The sequence below is a fragment of the Mesocricetus auratus genome, unplaced genomic scaffold (assembly GCF_017639785.1).
Source record: "Mesocricetus auratus isolate SY011 unplaced genomic scaffold, BCM_Maur_2.0 Super-Scaffold_100031, whole genome shotgun sequence".
Lineage (NCBI taxonomy): Eukaryota > Metazoa > Chordata > Mammalia > Rodentia > Cricetidae > Mesocricetus > Mesocricetus auratus.
This window is the reverse complement of record NW_024429212.1, coordinates 5088106-5115543: the sequence shown is the minus strand read 5'-3', so window position 1 is coordinate 5115543 and position 27438 is coordinate 5088106. Positions and strand designations below refer to the sequence as shown.

General features: G+C 45.6%; 1 protein-coding gene and 1 long non-coding RNA gene across 10 annotated transcripts in view; one reads left to right on the top strand and one right to left on the bottom strand.

The window, feature by feature from the left end:
- Dlgap2 (DLG associated protein 2) overlaps positions 1-27438 on the top strand; it is a 684399-nt gene that overhangs the window by 279491 nt on the left and 377470 nt on the right. The gene's annotated exons all lie outside the window — the stretch shown is intronic.
- Positions 11970-26594, bottom strand: LOC121135158. 6 transcript variants are annotated; one of them, XR_005872361.1, is made up of 6 exons: positions 24582-26594; positions 18393-18495; positions 17660-17734; positions 16009-16194; positions 13037-13278; positions 11970-12278 (listed from the first exon to the last, which is right to left on the bottom strand). It is a non-coding gene; the product is annotated as an uncharacterized LOC121135158 (long non-coding RNA). The 6 variants fall into 6 exon arrangements; XR_005872360.1 differs by having other exon boundaries at positions 24593-26594; XR_005872362.1 differs by having other exon boundaries at positions 16043-16194; positions 24593-26594.

The window sequence follows — 27438 nt, the reverse complement described above, 5'->3', positions numbered from 1 at the left end:
TTCTGTGGCCCTGCTACCTGGCCGGACTGTGGTTTGCGTCTTTCCTATGGTGCTGCTGTAACAGCTGTGCTTCCTCCACAGATTGGCAGTCCCCTCTCCTTCCCTCTCCTCTCCTGCTCACTCTGGTATTTTCCCTTCTTTGAACAAGGGTGAGCTCTACCCTTGACCCCCGAGCATCTCTGGATGGCCCTAAAGCCACTGTCCAGCAGGAAGTGCCTTGCTCATCCTGCCTGACCACACAAGCCCTGTGTCTGGTCAGAGTGTAACTTTCCAGGCCTCCTGAGGTTTGTCAGAGCTTTTGACACGGATGACCTGGAAGCTGTCTGAACTCAGGATGAAACAACGCTTTCCTCTTCCTGCCAGGTCTTCCTCACAAAGGGTTTAAAATGTACCTCAAGGCTGAGGCTCTCTGCAGTAGAACCCTGAAAAGGGAAGGGGCGTTGGTGTGGTCACTGTAGGTAGCTCTTCCGGTGTCTCCAGGTGGGCCTGGCTTTTAAACAGCCTTGTGCTCCTCCACGGATTTCTGTAGCCACAGCTGTATCATGAATGGCAGCCGTGTGGTACCACAGGAGGCTTCAGATACAATGGCTCTGAGAAGATGGGACCTGGGTTCTTGTGGGGCTGGAGCCCAACTGGCTGTGAGGTAGAAAGGTCTCTACTGCTGAGGGCAGGTCCCGGCCACCATGAGGAGTCACACAGGACATGGTGGACCTGGGGACCTTGTAGGGCAGAGGGCAGAGCCTGTAGGATATGGGTAGATTGATTTTAAGGAATTCATCTACACAGTGGTGGGGACTGTAGGTGATGTAGTCCATGAGGGTGGATGAAAGCCAGGATCTCCAGAGATCTGACTCAAGGCTCCGGTTTTAACACAGTGGGAGGCAGACTCCTCTGGGCACCCGAGTCTTCATCTCTTGTGTCTTTCAACTGACTGGATGAGGCCCGCCTGCCTGCACTGTGGAGGGCCTCTTGTTTTCTTCGGAATCTGAGGACACAAATGTTAATCCCATCGGAAAGGCACACAGCAACATCCAGATGCTTGTCTAAGTGTCCAGGTCATGGAGCATAGCCAAGAGGGCACGACATTAACCATCACAGGAAGATGCTTGCTTCTCCCAGCCCTTGGCCCCTGCTTCTGAAGAGAGGGATGTGACCTAAGGGCACCAACCACAGGTACCATCAGAGACAGAGAGAGAAAGGAGGGCTGAGGTCCAAGTGTCGTGACACATATCTTGGATGTGACTGCCATGATACTATTGAGGCTTTGTGGCCCTGTCCTGCTGGCTCCTTAAGAGAGATGGCCTTGGGTCTACTTTATTAGTCTGGGACTCCCAGATGCTAAATCCAGTAAGAACTGTGTGTAGGGGCATTTCCAATGTGAACTAAAGCTTTTGCTCGCCGGAGGTCCACTAAGCTCAGGCATTTTAACTTTATGCTTTGAAAAACGAGTTTCCCCCAATCTACTGTAGGAGTGTACACATTTGTAAGGTGGCTGGTGATTAATTGCCACCGCTGGGAAACAAATGCTTGTAGTGAAACCAAGACAGAGAATGAATTACTCATTTTGTTTTTCTGGATAAAAGGAAAACCACCACTAACTACTTTCCCCCATTTTCTGCCCAGGCTTCACGTTTTGGTCCCCTGACAACGTGTCACAGCATCCAGTATGTCTCCTTCCTATGGCAGTAGCAAGCAAACTGCCACTTGAGTTCATCAGTTCATGACAGCACACAGCTATAGCATGAGAGACATGCTCATGATTCCAGGACTCAGGAGGCTGAGGCAGGAGAATCATGGAATTGGGGCTAGCCTGAGCTACAAAATGAGATCTGCTTTCAACCCACCTACTTATCCTCTGAGCAAACAACATAGGGCTCTCTCCAGGATTGATCCATAGCCTTCACAAAGTGCTTCGCGTTGGTGTCTATTGAGTGCTCTTATTAGTGCCTGATGGGCCCCGCCTAGTTTTCTCGAGGCCCAGTTGCAGGGTTCTCCTTAGTGCGGGCGTGACTTCAGATGCAGTGTGTGGACTTCTCCTTAGTGTGGGCGTGGCTTCAGATGCAGTGTGTGGACTTCTCCTTAGTGTGGGCGTGGCTTCAGATGCAGTGTGTGGACTTCTCCTTAGTGTGGGCGTGGCTTCAGATGATGTGTGTGGACTTTGAGACAGCAGGAACTGATAAGCACTGCCTCAGCTTATCTAGTGTGCTGTGAGTCTGGGTGCTCGGCCTTCATCTTTAGGGGTTTGTTGTAGATGTGAGTAGGAACAGTAGAGTCTCTGCAGATGTGGCTCTTTATATGGTAGCAGGTGAGAGCGGTTTTCAACTCTTCTTCTATGGTGGCTGTGGGTACCTTCTGTCACCTCATGGGGAAATGAGGGTCCCACCATCCTCATTTTCTTGGTATTCTTTAAACAATGAACTCATGACTGTACCACACTCCTTGCTTAGCAGGATCTGGGCAGGGCACCTTTGAGGCTCTAGGTTCTTGGGATCTGGGTGGGATCATCATCATTCTTTTTGGGACTCTATTCCCTGAGGTCTGTGTGGGATCGTCCTTCGCTCTAGGGTCTCACTCATGGAGGTCAGGACTCAGTCAGGTCCCTGGGTTTGTCCACTCTGCCTGCCTCTACCTTCTGTCACTGTTCACAGGGCTTGGTAAGGCTTTGATATGGTCCTTAGTTTTCTGGTTGTCACTGAGTCTTGCTTGCTGTCACCCAGCAATGGGAGCGTGGAGCCCATCATCTAGGACATCCATGGAGGTCAGGAAGTCACCGATGGTGCTAGTCATAGTCAATGCAGAGCGATAACTGCTCCTTGTGCTAAGACCAGTGTCATTGTTCTCAGGATAGAGTAATCATGAGCTGAAGAAAATTCTAATGATGCAATTCCCTTTTCCCCTTTACTATTAAAAGGCCTTGGGACTCTAGAATATAAAGTAAAAGGGCAATAAAGTACTTAAGACATTAATAAGAGCTAATTAATTTCTCAGTATGAGTCTTAGGGACTTGAGGTCTAAGAAATGGTTGCTGAATGAAGGCTATTTCCCTTTCCCTTGAGGGTGTGCCCCAGCTGACATTAGGAATATCAAACAGTTTTAGAAAACCTCGCATACTTTGAAAATAAAATCAACATACATTTTTGCAATAATTATCTTCTTGATAAGTGAAGAGACTATTCGATGGAAACAGTTTGAGACATTGGTTTGTTTAGAAATGATATTTCCCTAGGTAGTTTTCCAGACACTATGTTCTTGGTGTGTGGCATAATACTGGGCCTGCTTTCTTGCTGTGCAAGGGCCCACTCTCGTTGGTTGGGCAGACAGCTCAACTCTGCTGATAATTCTCAAACTCTTGAGGAACACCCAGGCCTCTTAGTGAACTCAAAGTTTGTCTGTTTAGTTGAAACCCCCTCTGTGGAAAGTTGATCAACAGGCTTGTGTTGGGCCGAGAATCACTGTGTGAGAAAGTCTGGGTCAGGGCTTGGGAGCATGTGTTAGGACACAGACTAGGGAAGGAGCATGGCTCCTCCCACTCTTGCTGTGGACTGAACAGGCGCCTGACTGGCATCTCTGTGGTTCATGGTTGTGCCTGGTTTTACTCTGGCTCTCAATTATCTTTTGGGCATGGCTGCTGCTGTCTCTTTTCTGACCATTTTGATAGCTTGATGAGAACAGGCGCCATAGGGGGCTGTGTTCACTTGGAATGTCAGCCTGGCTCCTCGATGCTCAGGTACCTGACAGGCAGAAGCAAGCTCTCTTCACTATCTCGGAAACTCCTACTGTCCTGCATCAGAACGCTCAGGCTACTTGGATGTGGCAGTCCCTCAGGTTTTCTTCCCCAAAGGCATGCGCTTAGGGCAGGAGTGTTCTTTTACAGCTGTGGAAAATACTAGGGTGTTTTTCAGTGTTGACAGTGGGCATGCAAACAGGAGGGTGTGTAGGCAGGTCTTCACTGGGTTTGAATTGCTGATGGCCTGGCTGGGTCAGCATACTGCAGTGGTCACAGACACAATCTGCCACCAGGTCCTTTCTCTGTGGTCTGAACATTAAACAGCTCATAGAAATAATTCTTACCAGCCGTGCTGCAAGGTGGAGTTTTCAGGACGTGTGTACCCTATCTACCCACCATTCATGTGGAAAGGGGTGTGTTTCAGGACTGACTCCTATGGAGCTAGCATGACTTTTAGAAAATAATATTATTATGCCATTTGAAAGAGATTCTTTGAAGGCAGAAACATCAAACAGAATAACCCGCGTCCTCCCATTCTTGGCTTCAAGCTTGGTTTAAAGCTCTTCCGTGCTGTGACTTCACTGGGTTGGCGGTTTGTCAGAACTCCTTGCAGCTGCTATGAATTCCTGTGGAGGGCTTCTGGGAATTAATATTCCCGTTAGCAGTTTGAAAACCTTCACAACGATGAAAAGAAAACAAGGAGTAGTTTCTTCGTTGTATAGAGATCCTAAGGTGAAGAGTTGAGTATTTGATCATCAGCCACCATGAAGCAGTCTGTTTGTGAGTCTTGTTCATTCGGCAACCATGGAGGCCTGAGAGAGCCCTGGTTGCTAGCGCACCACACTGGGCCTCCTGCAGGCTGCTGTTCTCACCAGAGTTTGTTCACTAGGCTCTGCTTCCTTAAGGAATGCCTGTGTGTCCCCTCACAGAAGGACCAGAAGGTTAAGAAAGATCTCATGATTGGCACAGTTGCTTGTAGAATGCTGAAGCCTATTTACACATAATTCAGATTTTTAAAATGTCTACCCAGCTTTCAATATCTTCAAGATGATTTTCTTAATTTTTAACAATTTCTTCTATACATGCCTAGATATGCATTAAAAACTTTCATGATTTCCATGAAAAGATTGCTTATACTGTTTTGTAAATTAACACCAGAAAAATCTCAGATGTAGAAGTTAACTTAAGAGAAATTTTCAGACCTCATTATGGACAGTCACCGTAAACTTGTGCAAGGGTATTGGGGTGTGTCATTCCATGACCTCTCTGGTGACCTCTCCGCATGTGATCAGTTGAGTGCCAAGCACAGAGCCAGGCAAGAAAGAGGTACAATTGAAAAGTGACATGCTATATAAAGGTAGTCTAACTTTGCAAGAAAATGGATTAAAATTTCTTATAGGAGATAATAACACTTAAAATGTGTTTTGTAAGGCCATAACCAGTTGCGGCCTTAATGATGAATAGCATCGGATGTTTGGTTTCAGCTGAGGTAACAGTTTCCTTTCCTGTTTCTGCACATGGGGTCGGTGAACACCAGCCTGCTTTTCCTGCCAGCATGGCATCTCACTCTGAGGGCTCAGAATGATTCCTCCCTAGTGGGCGTGGCCAGTACAGAAGTGACGTCTGTATGTGAATGAGTCCTGTGCTACCATGAGGGTGACCCTTAAAGGACTATATTAGGAGCCTCTCACAGTGCAGTCGAGTCCTGCTGTAGGCACGGTGGCATACCGTGGGGGTATTTGAGGGGCTTACATTTATGGTACAGAATTGTGTTCTTTAGCAAGCATCTTTAATGATCTAGAAAGTCTCTGAAAATGATCTGTGATTTGATTTGACCTGAAGACTCTTGAGTATTTTGTAGTGAGCAAATGATTTTTGGGTCATATGTCTCAGGCGGATATTAAAAACTAAACTTAGATACAACTCAGCCTTCTAAGAGATGGAGACACCCCCAAACACGTTTCTTGGGGTGGACCCTACGTAAGGGCAGTGTGTTGAGTGAAAGAACTAGCTGCAAAGCTGTAAATCCCACATGGTTCCCATCACAGGTGGCTCTAACGTGGTCACACCCATGGAGACGGGGACAGGACAGTGATGTCAGAGGCTCAGGGCAGTTAGTGCTTAATGTGGCAGAATTTCAGTTGAGGAAGCAGATGTTCTAGAGATGGATGGTGGCGATGGCTTCATGTGTAAGTACAGTAATCTCCACCAAACTGTACAACTAAAATGTTAATGGAGAAATTTTAATGTTTTGAACACCTTACTGCAAAAAGAAAATGTTCAACAAGCTATAAAATATCTACATATATAAAAAATCCTGATAGCCAAAGAAAACTGATTTTACAAAGGGCTGTATGTCTAAGGAGACCAATAGTTCTCAAAGGAAAATGTAGAGATGCCCAACAGTTGTGTAAAACCTGTTCCGCACCACCAGTCACCAAGGAAAGGTAATCAGAGCCAGGTGAACCGTCGTCCCAGCAAAAATGGCAGTTACTAAAAGGAGAAGAGGTGTTGGGGAGCGGAGGAGACAAGTCCTTAGACATCTTCAGTGTGGCTGAGAAGCAGAGCCTTGTGGACACAAGGTGGTGACCTCCCAACAATTAAACCAGCTCTTCTGTGTGACCTGGCACTTCTGCTAACATGTACACACTCAAAGGGAATGAATTCAGCAAGTGAACGCAGCACCTGCAGTCGGTGTTCACTGAGTCTCAATGGCCAAGAGTCATCTGGCGAATGGCTTGCGGCTAGCTTGGCCCAAATAAGGAGACCCTAAACAAAATCACGTAACTTCCCACAGAAATGAACAGCTTTTATGTTTTGTGTCTAAAATGTTTAATTAAAGTTAGTCCAGTTGAGCATGTGCCTACTTAGAGCCTTCACTCTCATGGACTAATAATGTCGGTAGTACTGGAAGATACTCTTCATACTACCAGAGAAAAAAGGTAAACACCAACTCAGCTCCAAATCCTTGATCTGTAGTTGTGGCATGTCTGCAAGATACGCTGGTGCAATATTGGCACAATTTTGGGAGTAACCAACCAAGAGCGAAGATATGACCCATGCCTGACACTGATTGGGTAGCTGAGAACCTGAGACTAGATAGGCCAGGGACCGAGGGGAAAACAAATGCCACTGTCCTGCTAAAGGAATGCAGCAAAAATGACTCCTAATGACATCCTGCTATACTCATTGATGACAGAGTTTCTTCCCAGCGCCTTAGTTCCAAAGAAACACACAGAGACTTATATTAATTATAAACTGCTTGGCAGAGGGCTCAGGCTTCTTATTTGACTAGCTCGTTCTTAATTATTAACTCATTTCTATTTCTCTGCATATCTCCATTTTGTCCTGGCTTACCAGTGATTCCCAGTCCTCTTGCTCCCTTGGCAGCTACATGGTGTCTCCCTGGCATCTCCTCTCTGCCTTCTTCTTGCCAGAATTCTCCTAGTGTGGTAGCCCTGCCTATACTTCCTTCCTGGGTACTGGCCAATCAGCATTTATCCATCAACCAATAAGAGAAACACATATTCACAACATACAGAAGGACTTCTTATCAACTCATAGATCAATGCCTTGCTCAGCCGTCGCCAGAGAAGTTTCCTTCTGCAGTAGATGGGAACACATGCAGACACACACAGCTGGAAAATGTGCAGAGAGAGAGACCTTGGAACACCCAGTCCTAAATGGGATGTCTCCATCAAGTCCTTGCCCTCAGGACTCAGGGAACTCTGTGGAAGATGAGGCAAATAGGACGTAAGAACACAACCAATGTACATAGTCTCTGAGAGCACTATGAATTCCCAGAGACTAGGCAGCATGCTCAGGGCCTGCACTGGTCTGCCTTAGATCGGGTCCTAGAACTGAGAGGAGAAGTGGACACATGTCTCCAACCCTAACTCAGATGCTATCTCCAGTTGATAGCCACTTGCAAATGAGAAATTGGGAGTCTCACTGGGGAAACACATTACTTTCCAGGGTAGGCCCCATGCTCAACACAAAATGAATTCAGTGACATCTTTAGAGGCTCTTTGTCTCAGAACATTGTGTTAGAACCATTTTTTTTGCCTTATAGACTTTGATATACCGTATGGCTTCCAATTTTGTATTTTTATAGGATTACTGTATTGTGAACATGTGAGTCTCTGCATCTGTGTGTGTTTCTCATGGTTTTCCTTTGGCTCGTTTTCTTCTGTTTGTTTTGTCCCATTCCAATTTGTTTATTATTATTATTATTATTATTATTATTTGGATGCCTGTTTATTTTTTAACAAGAAACAGAAAGGGTATAGATCAGAATGGGAGGAGATCATGGAAGAAACTGGAAAGTGTTGTAGGTGTTAGTATTCAGGCATCTGTGCTGGCCTGCCCTTGGGGTTCTGACAGGATACATCCTCAGTTGCAGCCACTAAGAGCACCACCTGTGCACATTCACTACGTTCCCTTTTAAAAAAGAGCCCTGACCACCTCCCCCCTTCTCTCTCTCTCTCTGCCTGTCTTTCATACCCCATCTGGCCCCTCTTCTCTTCCACTGCCCCTGTCCCCAGAAGCTGATCTCCCTCCTCCCCTCCCTCCTCTTCCCCTAATAAAAAACCCTCCATGTGAGCTCTTTCACATGGTGTTTTTCTCACTCATTCTACTTTTTAAATTACAGCAGGGGGAGGGAAAACCATAATCCGAATATAGTATATGAAAAAACTGTCTTTATTAAAAGAAAAACTTAACATAATCATACTATAAGACGATATGTGTACTTGAAATAGCTGTGTGTGTGATTTATACTAAAATACAGTGAATAAGGATTTGATGTCATATATAGTCTATGTATAATATTTTCTGTGCACAGCAGCACTGAATCACACAGAGCAGCTGAAGTATCATCACAGGGTCAGGGGAGAGATATACCTGGGGAAGCTCGAGCTGTTAGCAATATTTCAGGGAACATTGTATATTTATACAAGTTTATAGACATGTTCTTTTGAATACTTTTTCTTTTTTGGTTTTCTTTCTATAGGATTCTGAAGGCATTATCAAGAAATGCAGGGCCAGGGGCTCTGTTTGATTTCATGTCACTAAATTTCACTTTGTGAAGTCTCAAGCTGAGAATGAAGTTTAAATTTGGTTTGTGAAATTGTTCAATACCAGAGAATTGCTCCTACCATTCATTCAAAGTGAGGCCCACGGGGCCTGGGAGTGCCACGCAGCCCTCAGCCAACTTCTTGTTTTTTTTTTCTCCCCTATCTGCAATCCCCTACCTGGGAATACCTGTTCTGAAGGGTAGAGAAAGGTGTGGGCCTTGGGTTTATTGCAATAGAAAGCCACAGTCTCAAGAAAGTACAGGTCTCAGTGCCAGGTCTGCTGTGTCCTGACTGGCTGTGGCAAATGGGACCAACCATTGGTTGCATGGCCTTGTAAGTGGAAGGAGATCTCAGCATGCTCTGTCTGCAGCTGGAGGGGTGGGGTGGGCCATCACAAACCCAGGGTTAGCTTCGCAGGTAATTCTTTGCAGAATTACCCACGTGTCCAAAGCTAGAGATGGAGGAACAGTGGGAAGAAACACGCCCTTGCCCGGACACTGAGTAGGTCTTCATGGAATTCTAGACCTGCCTCTCAGGGATGCGCAGGAAGAGAGGAGATGGCTCAGGAGAGGACTGGAGCCTCTGGGACAATGCCCACATCCTTGCCACACAGAGCTGGCTTCAGTTGTGTTTGGTGGTGTTGAGAGCTACCAGAGGGACATCTCTTTCTCAGTCCATTCTGTCCTACAACTCTAACTTCCAGGATTTATGAGTATGTCCACTGCCAAAACTTTCAGCCAGTCTTAAATGCAGAGCCTTGTTAATGGTTACTACTGCAAGGTGCATGCTTGATGTCAGGGCCTGCAGATATTGCATAGCTTTGAGGGGGAGGGTCACAGTGTATACCTGGGCACCATGGCCCACTGTCCAGTGGGGCTTGGATGAGGAAGAAACTGTGGTGGTTTGAAAGAAAATGGCCCCCAAAGAGAGTGTCACTGCTAGGAGGTATGACTTTGTTAGGGTTGAAGTGGTTTTGTTGAAGGAACTTTGTCACTGTGGGGTAGGCTTTGGGGTCTCATATACGGTCAAGCCACACCCAGTGTCTCAGTCCACTCCCTGTTACCTTCGGATCAAGATGAGGCCAGCACCATGTCTGCCTACACCGTACCCCCTGCCATGATGATAATGGACCAACCTCTTAACTGTAGGCTATCACCTCAGTTAAATGTTTTCCTTTCTAAGAGTTAGAATGGCCATGGTGTCTCTTCACAGCAATAGAAACCCTAACTAAGACAGAAGCTAAACTAAGGTGGCACATGTGAGACCTCTGAGTGTCCATCATCCACTGCAGACCCATTTTCTGGGCTGTCATCAGAGTGAAGGCACTTGAGTTAGAGAGCACAGTCTGTCCCCGCTGACCTGCTCATCCTCTCATGAGTGATCACAGAACATGTGTGTGGATCTGTCTTTGTGCTGCAGGCTGAGCCATAAACAGGGTACCAAGTTCTGTGAATGGGGGGGCGGCCACTGGCGACAGAGGAGCAGAAAATGGACATCTGTATCTTTATCCATCATGGAGTCTCAGGAAGTAGCTAGAGAACTGGGTGAGAATATTGCACAAAAGATAAGAAGCTATTCATAAAATGATAGAAAGCAAGTCTATGTAGTGAACCAGCAAGGCCAAGTCACTGAAAAGTTTTCGCTTGTGGAAAGTCATGGCAAGTGTAGGTTGGGCAGATGGCTAAAGGGTTGAGTGAATAAAACAGCCAACTTATTCTGGGGGACTGAAGCCCATTAGTTAATGGGCTTTGAGAGTGGTTGCCAGCATATCTCATATACCCTTCCCCCTACTTGAGTTGCTTGCAGACCTCTGTTTTCCTCAAGGCTGCTCATCTGCTTTACAGACAAAGACGTGTTTAGGTCCCTGCAGCAATAGGTTCATCGAGGCCGTTGAGGTCCTGATGACACTTGACCACAACATCCCAATTGTCTACTCCCTTGCTGGTGGGCTGCCCAGTGCTTGCTGACAAGGAGGCCTGAGGGAGCTCCCACATCTGCGGCTACCTTGATCCCCTTAGCTGGGCTTCAGCCTGTACCCAAGAGGAATGGAGAGTCGACAGTCCTCCAGTTGCAGATGCCCAGTGGCTGGAAACACTCTGAGCAGATTGCTCTCACTGCTCAACTGGTATAGGGGTAGAGGAGCTGTAGTTGCTGTGGCCTCCAGATGCCTGACAGGTAGCACCACTCTGCCTTGGGGGTCCAAAGATGAGGATTAGAAGAGTAGATGCTATGAAATCTGGACTCTGTGGGCTTGGGACATGCAGAGCCTCTGGACTGGGATCCACCACCATGCAATACTGGGATTTGAGAGCATGGCTCTGCCATCGACTTACCCCTTAACTCTTCCTTTTCATAAGTGATTCAGTTTATACTGCATGACTTCTCCTCTGTAGACATAAACCTTCTGCTTCTTCACCCAGTGATCTGCTGATGGACTCTAGCTGATTCCTGTCTTAGTTAATAGGAGGGACAATGGCGTAACCCTGGGAGAACGTTTCTCCTTAATATTTCGTTGCCAGTTCTTTGGAATATATCCCCAGAGTGGGAGTGCTGGCATGGAAGACCGTTCTATTTTTAACTGTTTGAAGCCGTTCCCTCCTGTTTTGCCTTGCACTACATCCTTTAGCAACAGTGTGCAGGGCTCCAGGATCCCCTCCCTCCACAACACCTGCATGTTATCTCCTAAAATAGTTACCCCACTGTGGTTGGAATCTTTGTTTACCTGTTCCCCGATGGCCAGTGATGGTGAGCACGCATGAGCGCGTGTGTGTGTGTGTGTGTGTGTGTGTGTGTGTGTGAGCACATGCACGTGTACACATGTGTGTATGCATTACAGGTGTGAATGCTCATGTATATAGAAGCCAAAAGTAGGCTTTAGGTGTTGTGCCTCAGGCACTGTATATATATATATATATATATTTTTTTTTTTGGAGACAATCTCTCACTGGCTCAGAATTCATTGATTAGACTAGGTTGGCTGGCCAGTGAGGTCTAGAATCCCCCTATCTCAGCCTTTCCCATGTTAAGATTACCAGTGAATGCTACCATGGTGTTTTTAACGAGGCTTTGGGATCGTCTGCTTATAAGGCAAACACTTGCCTGAGCCCACCTGCCCAACCTCTTCATTTTCCTCTTTGAGCAAAGAAAGAGGGGCACACACAAGGATGCATGGGATGAGTGTTTTCTACAAGTGACATTTCTGGTGAAGGATGACTCCGGTAGGGGAGATTGTAATCGCTTTTGATGGCCTTTTGACCAGGTATGTTCAAGGGAGATTTTGGGATGAGACCATCTGCCCTCTTCAGCACCGAGAGTCTTTAGGCGAGAGAGGCTGTCTGCACAAAACTCAGGGACACGTGTCTGTCCTCCTGGAAGAGTCAGTCAGTGAGTGAGGACAGACCGTCCACCGAGTGCATCCGGTCACTGCACCTAGACTCACCATCTGCTCAGTGTTCTACCAGAGGGGATTTCTCACCCTGGTGAAAAGGGAAACATCTGTGAGTTGCTAATGTCAGTCAAACATCACATCACAATGCACAAGAAAAACAGAAACCAAGGAGGTGTGTATAGCACGGCGGTAGAGACAACAGGGCCTGTGCACCTCGGTGAACTTACTACTTTGACCTGGGACTGAGACTCACATTCTCTTGCCTCTGAGACGGGCATGGTAAGGGGGGCAAGGATGCCTCAGTGTTGCTCCTTCCTCAGCCACGAGAAACTGGGTATGGAGTGAGCTCCTTGCCTCTCTGAGATCCCTGTCACCCTTCGCTCAGGTGTGGTCGTCCCAGGGCCAATTGATGGATGCATCGTTGTACTTGGCGATCCTCATCATACGTGTGGATCACTAACCAGTGTTTAGAAAAGGCAGCGCTTCCCGGATGGGAGGGAAGGCCGGGGCGTCTGGGGCAGGTAAAGCGCAGGGTTTGTTACTTTAATGCAGCAGAACGTGAAGTCTAGCAACGTGAGGGGAGACGGTATTGGGGTTGGGAGGAAGGGAGGCATTTTCTGTGCAGCAAGGCGTCTGTGGGGCTCCTGGACCTTTCCTCCCACTCCTCTTGTCCCCTCCCCCCAGGAGAACTGCTTTTTTAATAACATGCCCCCACACACACCTTTGCCTTAATTGTGCCAGAGGCACCATCTCACCCCCTCCCACTTGTCAATCATGGCACTCTGGGAGGACAAGTCACTCCCTGCCTTCTAAGCCTGTCCTGCATGAGGAGGGAGTGTGGCTCACAGACATATCCCTTGTCCCATGTGTCCATCATGCCTTCTTGGATTTCCGAAGAGAATCATAAATCCAGCAACATTTCTGTCCTCTCTTTGCTTGCTGGTGGTTGCTGAACTGGTCCTAACAACAGGGTCTCTCAGCTACGTTAAGGATGGGCAGTTTCATTGTGTGTAGAGTCAATATCTTGGCCCAGAAGTCAAGGTTCACTAAGCATTTCTAAGCATCTGCTTTGTCCTCAGTCTCCCCATCTGTAAAATAGGGTCAACATACCCTCACAGTGAGAATGCAGCAGGCTAGGGAACATCCTACACAGCATCTCAGATATAGAAATGACCAAAAAATAGCTGCCCGTGAGCAGAACTTGGAGGATGTGAGCACAGAACCCAAAGCCAGGGCTTCCGGTACCTTCAGATCCTGGCTGAACATGTTGGGGAATCCCAACATTTCTTTTGCCAAGAGAAAGCTGGAAGACAATCTTGGTGTGTAGTCCTCAGATAAACCCAGTACTTCTTTGCAGAGCCCAGAAAGCAATGAGTTTGAATGTTCCCCACCACAGCCATCTGGCCACCCTGGCATCCAAGATTAGGAAAGCAGTTGGGGAAGATATTTCCTACTGTCTAACCTGGGTTTACTATGCAGGCCTGTGACACAGCACGGGTCTTAAGAATGCTTATAGACAGCAAGTGTCAATGACATAGGTACGGAAGGCATTTGAAGTAAAGGTTCATGGGTTCATGTACCTTCACAGATAGAACACAACCGGTGAAGCCATAAAGCACCTTCCCTATGTTGGTACCCTGAAGTTGTTGGATTCACTCAGCTCTCCATGATCGACTTCTGTGGGCCAAGGAGGGGAGTTCAACTGCAATTCAAAAGGGCATCCCCACTTTGTCCAGAAGTCAGGGCTCACATTTCTCACACATCCTAGTATCCTAGAGTTCTGCTTCTGAAAAAGACTCCCTTTAGGATCATTAAGAAACCAAGCGAGGTTCTACAGACTGGGGAGGTCACAACCATGGCTTTGTCAACAACCAGGATGTAGGCCCTGCCATGGGTCTGAGCACAGGCAGACTGTATGGATGCTGTCTTTCACCTGGACCCATGCAGTTATTGGCTTAAACTGTCCGCTGGCTGTCAGTAAAAACCCAAGCCTTCTTTAGGGCTCAAATCCTGCCATAGGTCAGTGGCTCCATGCTATCTCACAGTAGAATTGGCACAGGAAGCTGAGCTTGACTTTGAAGCTGTGGCCTGGACTATCTGATCAGTAGAAAAGCAACTCTGAATCCTGAAGATGTGCACCAGCAGCCTAGAAGGCCACTGTGCTAAATGTCATCCATTGTCATGTAAAGCATCCTTCAAAATCACTACACTGGACTTGGAAACTGAAGGAATTTGTAGATAAATATGTGAGCTCTACAAAGTGACACACTTTTTGAATCTAAATTAAGTCAAAGGGCAGAAATGTAATCCTTGTAAGAGCTTAGGTTGGGTGCTACCTAGCTGGCAATGTCCTTCAGGTAGTTTTCTTTCCTTTAAATGACACCAATGTCTACAGCGAGTTCATGCGTGTGAGAATCCTTATTTCATATAACCCTTCTGTGACTAGGAGAATATGATGGTGCTTCTTTAGACCCCTCGACTACTTTGTAATGTATCCATTGATCACCTCCTAGTCCAATGGGACCCACAGAGTCACTGATACTCTCCCAGTCCTTCCAGAGTCTTGAACACCCTGACTGTGTAACTGAATATTCAGAGTCAAGTTCCCAGGTGACATGCCCTCCTGGGTAGAGTGCTACTGTTGTATGGAGTCAACAGTCTGTGGAACTCAGGTGGTGTTGAGCCAGTCACGGAGTATCCTTGCTTGTGGCTTTGACCGTACATCAGGGATGCACCTGCCTGTTGGTATCCTCAACCTCTACAGAGAAGTTCAAATTCTTGGGGAGAAGAATAAAATGTAATATGATTATATGGACTATCTCTTCCCTTTTGCTGTGGACTATTAGGTCATCTCAAATGCATCTTTTAATGTCAAATTTTGGTGAAGGCCAAAGGACCTTTGCATTAGCGTGGTATGTCAGAGTTTTAGTTTTCATGGGGGCAGATTGAGTTTCTCCAATGGGCTGAGAAGGAGAATGCCAACTTGGAGATCAGATCACATTCCTTCTGTTGAATAGCAATTGAGAACAGTCTTGCTTTCCAGCCTTGCTGTCCTTACCATTTTTATCCTGGTAAACATGTTTGTCTTTGGTAAATATATTTATGTATATTTTTCCTACTTAGTATGTATATAGCTCATTTCTCAAAAAATGCATATGACCGTTTTTCACATCAAGTCAAATCTGGCAGTGTTCTCGGAGAGTTTGTTTTAGTAGTTAGAATTTCATGATGCCTTCCCTACATCTTTCTCACTCCTTCCTGTTTTCTCCCTCCCCCTCCCCCTGTTCCTCCTCCTGCTACCTTCCCCTCCTCTTCTGAGGAGATCTCTTTTCAGGTTTCATTCAGTCTTCAAAACACCATTTCTCTTATTTTCCCTAACCGGCAGTTTCTTTCAGATTTGATGGTAAAGATTTGTCAGGTTCTAAATTGAATTGGATGAGCCCAGGGATGCCTACATTGCTAGCTATTGAGAACAGGGCCCTGCAGGGAGTTTTTTTCTGAGGTTGGCAAGACAGATAGAGACCCACAGATTCAGTTAACATAATCACGTACCTTGAAATCATTATACAGGCTGGCTTGAGGGTCACTGAATCTTCTAATATATTTAAATAACGGCACAAACTTTTCTCTCTGAGCTGTTATAGAGCTCAGAAAAAGGCATTGGCTCTGAAGGATCATCAGACCCCCAGTGTGAACGGCAGACCCAAAGGTGCCTCCATTGAGCTTTGTCTACAGCAATTTAAACTGAACATGACTTTTGTGTTCCCAAGTGTAAAGAAAAAACACCAGACAATGAGTCACATTCACCTAAAACTTACACGGTAGCTCATTGTTTCATTTGTGGATGCTTACTGGGTGACTTGAATTTTCTGGACCACAGCCTGTGTTATTCCTAGAGCCCTCTTGCCATAGGAGCAGGCAGGACACAGAAGCACCAAACGTATCTAGGAACAGTGAATACTACATCTATATCCCATGGGAGATGACTTTTATCATTGAAGATTCTGGAAGAAAAGCATTAATGAGTATCAGTCATACAAAAGCATGGGAAGGTGGAATGCATGACCTTCAAGCTTTCCAGAGTAGCTAAGAGATTATTATCCTTAAAGGAAACAGTGACAGAAATATCTCATGTGTGCCCGTGGGCCTGCAGTGTCTGTGACCTCTCCATGTCCCCTCTACGTGCGTCTGGAACTCACCTGGAGTAATGTATCCCTTTGCCCTGAACACTCATTAACATCCACTAACATGACTTCCAGGGCCAACATCATCCTCTTAGCATCCGGCTCTGTGCTTTTGCCTGAATATCATGTCTTATAAGAAGAAATTTCTTCCCTCTAAACACATTTGAGTAAGGAGTGTTCCCAAGTAGATGCTCAACAAGACAGTGTTACTTTTCTTGCCCTTTCTAGAGACAGGACCATGGCACATTATGACAACACATTCTATTCCTGGATTTCCTATGGAAGACTAGAGGTGGGCACATACATCTAGGATGGATCTCCCATGAAATACCTGTGGTGCAAGCCCTGTGAATATCAATTCAGTCCACATACAATATAGCAGAAGCAGCTGTTTCTATTCTGAGCCTAAACTGAAGATAATGACAGGAGGAGCCAGTGGTTGGTTGGTCATGGTGTCATCTTAGGATGAGAAGAGAATCAATGGTGAGTGTTCAAGACTAGTAGACCGGATAGAGTTGGCTTGAATTTGAACAAGAGTGTCCGAGTGAGCCACCTCCAGTGTGGATGACTGTGGCAGGGCACAGCCTTCATCACTTTATACCTCCATTCTAAGTAAACAAAATAATTTTAATAATAGTAATATCCTTTCCCACAAGTAAAAATGCATTTAGTTGGAGGCAGGGAAAGGTAGACAAGCAAGAGACCACATTTCATGCCATCTGGGTGCACAGGTGAATGCATTTCCCTGAAAGGAGGGGGAGGGGAGGAAGTTAGATTCCCAGTGCTTAGATACCGCTCCGAGCATCATCACTCTCTGGACAGGGGATGATGTAAGGAAAGAGAAGCACCCTGGTCATAGCTGTCAGAATCCCTTTTGAGAAAACAACTGGGGGCTCTGAGCAATGATAGTGGGCATTCCAGAAAGCAGGAGGGATGCATTTTCAGGGGAGCTTGAGGAGGAGGCATGGCTGGAGTCCTGGACTCCTGCCTATCATGAAGGCATTTTCCACTGACCAGTACTGAGCTCCTAAAACTCACCTAGAGGATACAGCTGACCCTAGGCAGGTTAGATGAGCAAGGGTCACAGACCTCTTCCTACTCATCTGACCTCAAGGGACACAGCTATATTCTAGAACCTTCCTTCATTGGCCCAATGAAAGAAGAATAGCACCATATATATATATATATATATATATATATATATATATATATATATGCCAATATTGTGAAATGCATGCGTTGAATTACTCTCTTTCAAATGTTCATACTCACACTATCCACTTACCGCATCACAGCATCAGAGCTAGTTATTTTCAAAGAGCTGGCAGTGTAGTCTTTATCTGTTTTGGATCAATCAATGCTGGAAGTAAACCATGAAGATACAATGTATGTTACTATGTTAAAAACATGAGGAAAATGATGGCAAGCTGGCCTGTGCATGTGCTCAGGGAATGGTGGCCACTGGAAATGCTTGCACTTTGAAAATTCTGTTAACACTCAGAGCAGTGTGTCTCAGTAACCGCAGATCAAAGTCAACTCAGAATTCTATTTCATGGGCCTGTGTGACATTATAGTTAGAATTTTGACTTAAATTTTCCTTTAAAAAATAAAACCTGATTAAACCTTAAAGGCAATTTTTTTGCTCTTCTGGAACCTGGGAAAGTACTGCTATTAACATTTGAAGCTTTAATGCTAAGGAAATGTCAAAAATCCCAAGGGGACACAATGGTGGTACCACTATCAGGGACACCTTCCAGAGGTCCTGCCTCATGGACATCTTGTGAGTCCAACTGAATTTTACATTTCTTAAAAGCTGACTAAGCCATCCTGTTTGTGATTTGTGGACACAGTTGGGTTTGGTGTGGACACGTTTCCCCACAGTGCACAGTCACGTGTGCTTTCTTATGTGTTGGTAGTAGTGAGAAGGAGCATACCCACCACCAACAGGCACACCAAATCAGGAGCAGCCAAGAACCATGGACAGGAGTATGGAATCCCCTAAGACACTGACCACTAACCTTCATTTGAGAAGTAAAGTAATAACAGAGCTGGCCATAGTGTGCTGTTGACAGTCGCAACCCACCTTCATCCCTGTGCACCATGTGGAACTCTTTGCACTGGCTACATGAATGAATAAGGAAAAAATAAGGTTGGCATAGCATAAACTTTTAATCAACTGACAACCATAAACTCATAGCTTTGATTTATAAAGGACTACTTGGAAAAGTGGGGTTTTGGGTGGTGTGAATATTAATGTTGTATTTGTGATTGTATATATTCACTTATTTTTGATCATTCCTATTCAAAAACAAAATCCTAGGCACGCTAGCATTTATTCGGAAGACCACATCCAAGAAGACACAAACCAAGAGTAGTGGGACCATCAGTAAAGGCCAGGCTGCCTGGCACAAGCCAAGCCTTGAGGCTTGGCTCCTAGCCAGAGTAGGGGTGTCAGGGTTCCAGTCTGTGATTCGTAGTAGCCTCGAGATAGCTTTGGATACTGTACTTTCTGTGACTCAGGTACATTTAGTCTCAGGACAAGAAGGGAATGCATCCCCGAGTTTCCGTGAAAGACTAAAGTACACAGCAGCATGACTGGTGGGCATGGCAGCCAATTGCCCCCCATCCCTCAGAGTAACCATCTCTGGGTTAAGGACAAGAACTGAGTATGTAGGTAGATTCTACAAAAGGGAGATTGGAGATGAGGAAAGGGACTAGTTGAGCACCACAGGCTGCCTTCCTGAGCAAGTTCCCAGGAACAGGTCCTGATGAGGTCCTAGCTTGCTTGACTGCCCTCTCCAGGTTTTTTGGTGTCTCATCCCTTTTCTATTGCTGTGGTAAAATACTGTGGCAAAAGCAATGTAAGGAGGAAAAGGTTTGCTTTCACTTCCACGTCTGTGTTACGGTCTATCACAACATCAGGACCCGGGGGAGCAGGTTACATCCAATTCTTAATGGGGAGCAGAGAGCAATGAGTGTTCGCTCTCCTCATCTTCTCTACTTTATAGTCTAGGATCTCCTGTCTGGGGAACACTTCTGCCCACAATTAAAATAGGTCTTCCCACATCAATTAATATGAAGCATGATAATCTTGTACAAGTGTACCCAGAAGCCTCCTCTCCAATGATCCTAGATTTTGTCAGGTTGACGACGAACGGCAACCATCACACTTGTCATCTTGAGGCATCCTTGTGTTTACTTTAATGGCTTAAGAAACATGAGATGTGCTCATATCAGAAAAGAATGAAAAGCAGCAATGCAAACCGCACAAAGAGGCTTAGACTTTTCACTTGTGCCCTGATGTCCAAGAAGCCCTGTTGGTAATGTCTGCTGAGATCCTTGAGTGTGTCTTAGATACAGGAAGAAGCTGAGTCAGCTTGAGGCACTGAGACAAGATACTCAGAGTCCAGAGGTTGGAACCCTAATAGATTTGGCGCCTGGGAAGGACTGTGTTCTGCCTGCTTTGGTGCCACCATCACTCAATGTTCCTTCATGGAAAAGAGTAGGCTGTGGGTCTCAGGGCACTGATCTCACCTCGGAGCCTAAATTCAATCCCTTGTATTATACTGTCACTCCCCTGAGCTCTCGTCTATACACAACTGACCCTGAGGTTGGGGCTTTAGCATATGAACTTGGGGGCACAAACATTTCTTCCACAAAAGTGATGCCTCTCTCAGTAGACTGGTATCAGTTGGAGGCAGCAGCAAGGGTCCCTTATTCAAGCTTTTCCTTTGATCTCTAGCCTTTTCTTTATCGAGGATGTGCTCTGAATTCCACGCGTTTTCAAGAACACCTTTGGGGGGGGCATGCACTGGGGCTCACATGCACATAAATGAGGCTGGAGCGCGGTCTTGGTTGTCGTTCCTCAGGCAGCCTCCACACTGTTCTTTGAAACAGGTTCTCACGTCCTGCAGAAGCTCACCGGTAGAGCCACACTGCTGGCTGGTGAACCTCATTGGTCTGTCTATCTCTGCCTCCCCACCGCACTGATCATTTCTTTATGTGAGTCCTGGAGGCCAAACTCAGGCACCAAGATTACAAGGCCAACCTTTGCCAGTTGAGCCATTTCCCCAACCAAGAACAACTCCTTTCTTCCTTAAGCTGTATTTTGTTTCAGGGCCTCTCTTTGTGGTCTTGCCTGCCGTAGAACTTATCTAGACTAGGCTGGCTTTGAACTTGCAGTTCCTCCTCTCTCTGTGTCCTGAATGCTGGGATTAAAGACATGTGCTGCCATGCCTGGCAAGGAGAACTCTTATAAGACATCCCCCTCATTTGTTAATCAGACAGAAGCATCCTTTTTTTGTTGTTGTTGTTTAATTATAAGTCACCCTGTGTCTGGAGTGGACTTGGTAGGTTCTTTAACAACCCATTTTAAGCCTGGCGAATACTGTGTTTGGAAATTTTGTGTCACAGTGAGATTGTTGTCAACTTAGGAGTGTCCATGACAGCTATAGAGAGTACTGGCCTTATTTCATTTGAATAATCTAGTAAAAGATGCCTCTGTCACCACCAGTGGAGGGGTAGGGACAGGGCTTTCCTTAAGGGGCAGTGGCTTCCACATCACATGATCATGGCTAAACAGCCCGTATTGGTGTGGAAAGCTCCTACGGAAACTTAACAGAGGTGAATTACAAACTTAGGATGTTTTTCACAACTAAGTGTTAAACTCTGTAGATAACCGTTCCTTTTTTTTTTTTCAAACTTCCATTTTCTTGTTGGTGGTTTACAAGTTCAGTGTCTCACTTTCTTTGTACTAACAACAACAACAACAAAAAAACCCTCAGCCTCCTAAACCACTGCCTTGAGCTCATGATGGATGAACAGGGGAAGGAATCGTTGACTCAAGGATGCTCACCTGCCTTGTGGAAAAAGGAGGCAGGGGAAGTGCTAGTTACCAGAACTAACTGCTGTATCTCCTTGGTGATATGTGCTTGAGTAGCAGGGCATCTTTCTTAAGACAGGAAATCTGGAGCCGGGCTGTGGTGGCACACGCCTTTAATTCCAGTTCTTGGGAGGCAGAGGCAGGCGGATCTCTGTGAGTTCGAGACCAGCCTGGTCTACAAGAGCAAGTTCCAGGACAGGTACCAAAACAATACAGAGAAACCCTGTCTCAAAAAAGCAAAACAAAACAAAACTGGGAATCTGTACTCAGGTGTTTATTAAATCATGCTGAACATTTATAGGAGAAACCATCAAGAGAAATGCATTAACCAAAAGCATTTAGTATTGCGCCTAATAGAGTATTATATTCTGAGATAAATAAAGTCCAACTTTATGTAGAACAGATTGTTTTACCTAAATATGAGCTTAAGTAGGGATTAGAAAAGGGCTAGATCCCAAAATTTTAGCCAACGAGTCATATAATTAGGAGTCAAATTTTATCTCAGCATCAATTTCTAGTTCAGCCAGCATCACAAATATTAGAGATTAATGTCAACTGTACTAATGTACATAAAGCAATTTAGAGCAATCTGGAAATAGGATTAGAAGAGGTAGGAGTTTGATTAACCTCTAATGTGATTTTTAGGCTCAGATAATCTTCTGATGACATGATTATTCTCAGTCACTGGAAGTCCCCTCCTCTGACTGATGACTTAAGCACTCTCATCTGTTGGGACATTCGAAAGTTTCCTGTACAGTTCTGTTGCTAGCACCGTCCATGAAAATTTACAAGCACAGGTGCTGCTTCCGGAGATAGCAGTGGAGTACTTGATGCGGTTTTGTACGAAGTGAGGTCAGGCTGTGTTTTCTAGGGCACATAAGCAAAACATTCTGCCCAAAACCAGTTTAAAACATTAATGAGCAGCTCCAGGAGCATACACCCGAAGACAGAAGTGAGGACAGCTAACCCACAGCTGTCCAGGCTGATCTGGCTGGGAGAGCTAGAAGTGATTTTATAAGCTGGGTAGACATAATGCACCCACATGCTCCTACCTTTAGCTTTGGGGAACCTGTTTTATTTCGCTGGTTTTCTAATAATGGACTATAAAAGGAGCATCAAGATGCTGCAGAAAATGAAAATCACACGTCTTGGTCTGAGACATCCTGCTGTCATTGCTCTCTTCCCACACTGCTGGGGTTCCCGTGTAAGCATGGCGGGTGCCATTTTGAGGATGTGGTTTGAGGAAGGCACCTCTCTCCATAGCATAGGCTTATCTCCACAGGAGCGGCCCCTTCAGAGACACTATTAGCCAGCCATATCCCTGCTAGAAAGGCTCACACAGAGATGGATGCTCACAAAGATGAAACAGTTAGAGAGAAAACCCTGCCAAGCGCTCTGGGAGCCAGCGAGAGGCATGGTGGGAAAGACTGTCAGTCATGTAATCTGAAGCAGTCACTCTTCAGAATTAAGAGACAAGATGAGGCTTGCCCTGTGGTTTGCCTGTTGCCACAGACAAAGGCTCAATGAGCCGTGTCCTTCCAGAGTCACATCCTGCTAGAGAATGTCATCCACTTCCTGTGCTTGAGGGATTTTCCCAAATTGCCGCCAGCCCAGGAATCAGCCCTTCTCTTGGCTGCAGGAAGGCATCCAGTTTAAAAGCAACAGATGTGTACTGAGGAGAACGGGGTAGCCTTATGTCCTGGCTGTTCACACTGTCTCCATTGCGCTGGGTCTCATGAGTCTGCATACAGGTTCTGGCCATCCTCTTTACAAGCTACATAGACCGCGCCAGCCAGACTAATGTCTGGTTCTGCCATGTATGCCCAGTTCTTTGACATTCTCATCTACAGAATATAACAAGCTTAATTGCTGTGCAACAAAGAAAAAAGAAAAAGCACCCCCCAAAATACTTTATAATATTTTAAGTAGGTTTACAATTTTATGTTAGGCGACATTCATAGACATCCTCGTGTGACCTCATGCAGCCCATGGAGCACAGGTTGGACACACCTGCAAGTCTAGGCAGTATGTACAGTACCCAGGAACCGTGCCTGACATCACCCGGCACCATATCTGGTTCTAGATAGTGTACATAGCACCCAGCACAGTATCTGCCTCTAGATCAGTGGTTCTTAACCTCTGGGTTGAGAGCAGGTTGATGTGCAGGATATCTGGTATTAGATATTTACATTACAATTCATAACAGCAACAAAATTACAGTTATGAAGTACCAATGAAATAATGTTATGGTTGGGGTCATCACGCCATGAGGAACTGTATTAAAGGGTTGGAACATTAGGAAGGTTGAGAACCACTGTTCTTGATGGTGTGGTTGCTACCCAGTTTGGTGCTGACTCTTGACAGTATGGATAGCCCCCGGCATGGTGTCTGGTGCACAGTAGGCCCTTGACTCTGAACAAACTTAAACCTACTATATCTCAAGTCATCTTATCTATTTCAGCAAGCCAAATACAATTCCCTCATGCTCTGTCCCACAGGGTATTCAGAAATTCTTCCCCGCTAGTTGGTCAGGGACCCTGAGTGTCCTTTAACACATGAATCAAGCTGGTGGCTGCTTAGGTATGATTCAACAACACCCACCCCACCCAACACATTCCTCCTCCAGAGGGATGGTCCCCATGGAGCCTGAATTCTAAACTTGTTCCCTGTCCTTCTAATGCATCTTCCATGGGGGAAGTCAGAGCCGTCCTGACTCAGTGAAGGCCATAGAGGAGACACTGTGAGCAGGGGGGCGGTGGATAGGACCAGGCTCGCCTGGCAAGGAAAGGATACTGGCAGCTGTGGTGGCCGCACCGTTGACACCCTGTTGTAATTAGTGAGCGGAAACTCTCCCACTGCTGCTGGACCAGCATTGCTTTATGGAGAAGCAGATTCCTGGGATGAACAAACCCTGCCTTTCATCAGACTACCCCACGTATGTCCCTAAAGGCCCAGAGGCCAATAGAGTGTTCCTTAGGTAAAAAGAAAAGAGGCCAGGAGATTATAGAAAATGTCAAAATTCATTCGATGCATAAAAGGAGACACTGGGATATTTAACTGTAAAAGAGACAGCTAAATAAAATTCCTAATGAATTCTGTCTTCAAGTGGAATCCCATTTTCTCTGTTTCCCAGTCTGGGAAGAAATCTGTTAATTTTTTCCTGCCTTTCTTGGCCTGCAGCAAAGGGTTAGGCTACAGTGGAGCCATGCCTGGTTGACTTGTTTGATCTCCGCTCTTCCTCGCTAGTCACAGTGTCCTGTGTGAGTAAACTTTCAGAGCGATCATTTCAAAAGTCACAGGCATTACCGGCAGCCTCCCGACTCACCACTCACTGACCTCCTGCAGCCTTTTGGTGCAACACTCACTGTGCATTAGGACTCGAGTTCCCTTCTGAGATCCTGGGTGCACAGGGCAAGGGAGTACATGCGCCGGGCTGATGCTGACTCCCTAGCTCTCTCTCCAGTTAGAGAAACCAGACATCATAATCACCACCTGGTCCATTCATGCTGTCATGACAACCAGCCGCTTACAAACAACTGGCATTTATCCCTCGTACTTCTGGAGGCTGATGTCCACAGTCAAGGTGTGGCTCTCAGTGCCCATTAAAGGAGGTCCCTGGATGGTGCCTTCTGCTTGGAGTCTCTTTTGGAAGGTCACTAATCCCATCATGAGTCTCTACCCTCATGACTTTATCATTGACCAAAGGTCAAGCTCCTAACGCTATTGCTTGGGGGGGATAAATATTTCTACACATGAATTTTAGGAACATAAAAAGTCAGTTCATAGATAACATGGAGATCTTAGTTTATAATTAAGTCTATTGCAGGGAGATGATTTTTCAAGGGGGTGATAACAATACCCAGATGTGTCTCATCCTGAAATTCTATTACCTTTTCTAACCCTCCCTGAAGAATGTCAAGATGGCATTAAGTGCTGGAGGGGCCAGACATGAATCTAAATACCTTAAACTTGTGACACAGGTACCTTCAATGTCCCTACATTATAAGGAAACATGACAGATATGATGGAAGAGTCCCTGGAGGCTGTAGAGGTAGCACACGCTGAATCTAGCCAGCTCTGTAACTCTGAAGAACTGGGGTTGGAACGTGTGAATCGCGGCAATGCTGCCATCGGCCCAGTAGGAAATGGATTTTTCTTATTTCTGCATAAGGAAACCAAGATTCATTCAGGTATGCTGCATGGTCAGCTCAAGACTAGGAGCCTGGTCCCTGTCAGTGCTCCCTCACAGATGTGCTCGGCTTGTATGCACTGGTTGGAACACAGCCCTGCTGACCCCTGCCAGACCTTGGCTCTTAGCCAATGGACCACGTATCCATGTCCTCCTGTGGGCTTCCCCTCCATCTAGAGCATGAATACCCTGCACCTGTCCTCTCTCGGACTCTTGCTGTTGCGCCGAGGACATTTCTTCCCTCACCATGGAGCCAGGTCTGAGGTCCTTTGTTCCATTCTTCCTTGCTTTTCCAAGATCTTCCTAAGCCAGATCCCTTGCTTCCCTAGTCAGGGTGCAGACTTCACAGTCACCTTTGGTCACCTGGCTGCATTCAGTATGCGGTGGGCGTAGAAGGCATGACTCTTGGATGTCCCGGTAGCCAGAAGTCTCGGGATGTTCCTGTTGAATCTATTTTTGGATTAAGGTTGGATGTGGGTTGGTGTCACTGTGAAAGTCCAGGCTGTGCAATGTGCTCTGGGCAAAAGGGTAGAGGCATACAACTCCCTCTTGAGGAGTCGGGAGCATGGAAGGGTGACGCTTTCTAAAGAGTGACAAGGAGAGGTAGTGGTAGGGAAAGACATGTCCTTTAAGTGAGCCTTGACAGGTGAATGCATTTTAAATGAAACTTTAAAAACTTCACAACTCAAGTTCTGAGAAAAATGGGGTTTGGAAGTCCAGAAGACTGATTTGCTCTGAATATTCGAAGAACTTGGCACGGACGGATGGTCATACTCCTAAGTTCGGTGTCTAGAAGAAAGGCAATGCTGCTGGCCAGTGATGGTGACTCGAAGGGCAAGGGGGTCAGTGGGACCTTCATCTACCGACACCACCAGGAACCCAAGCCATGCAGATCAGGCATAATTTAGGATGTTTTCCTGTGATTTAACCAGACTCAGGGAACAACCTTGGCTGTTCCAGATTAGACAAATGGTAACTGAACAGTGCCAGAGCTTGGCATCCCCAAATCACATTTGGGGCTATATTCTATAGCAGTAATTTAATACTAAATGTAGAAGGATCTTGGGTTTAACAAGTGTCTATATAGATAGACACTTGCTCAACTCTGAATATAAATACTAATGATATAAAACTGATGTTCATGTTTCAACCTTTTATGATTTTTGTTCTTTATAATTTTCAAGATGATCTCAGAATTTTCTAAAATGAACTCATATAAAGCTTTCATTTAATAAGAGAGCTATAAAAGTTACATGTGGAAAAATTAAAAATAAGTAGCTTAGTCTCATTTTAAAATAATTTATAAATAATATATCTTGAAGTATGTTGCTATTCCCTAGAGGACTGAGAAAATTACATATTCTGTCTACATATGTTCTTTTGTCATGACCTTGCAATTTAGACTGTAGCTTTAACAAGTAATCTTTTCAGAGGTTTTGAATAGAAACCTTATTTTTTTTAAATTCAAGGATCTGAAGATCTTTGAAGTTCCGAGAGATGGTCATATAGATTTCATGTCTACCAAGTGAGTAATAAATTAAGTGTTGAGTGGTGGGTTACCAGTAAATTGATGGGTTACACCGATTTTTACATCAAGTTTTCTTTCTTTGCTGAAGAAAAATGTCAAATAAATTATTAAACCTTGAGTTCTGAGCCTTACATATCTCATAATTTTAAATCTAATAAGAAATGAGTCTGTAGACTTAGTCAGCAAATCCCCTGGATATAGAGATTGGCAGAAAGCAACTAGAGGAAGTACCCGCACAGAGAGATGAAAAGGGCTCTGATAGGTGATATTGGTGAATTCCTTGGACCTGGAGTAGAATGTCTTTTGTAAAATTGCCGTAAGTAGATAAGATGTGACATTTCTGCCCATCAGAATGAAAAGGGCAAATACTGGACTGTGCTTTTCTTCAAATCCCTATGGGAAATGTTTGGGTGACATGCTGCTACTCAAGGCTAGGTGTGCAGTAGCTGCCCTGTGAGCCGTTGA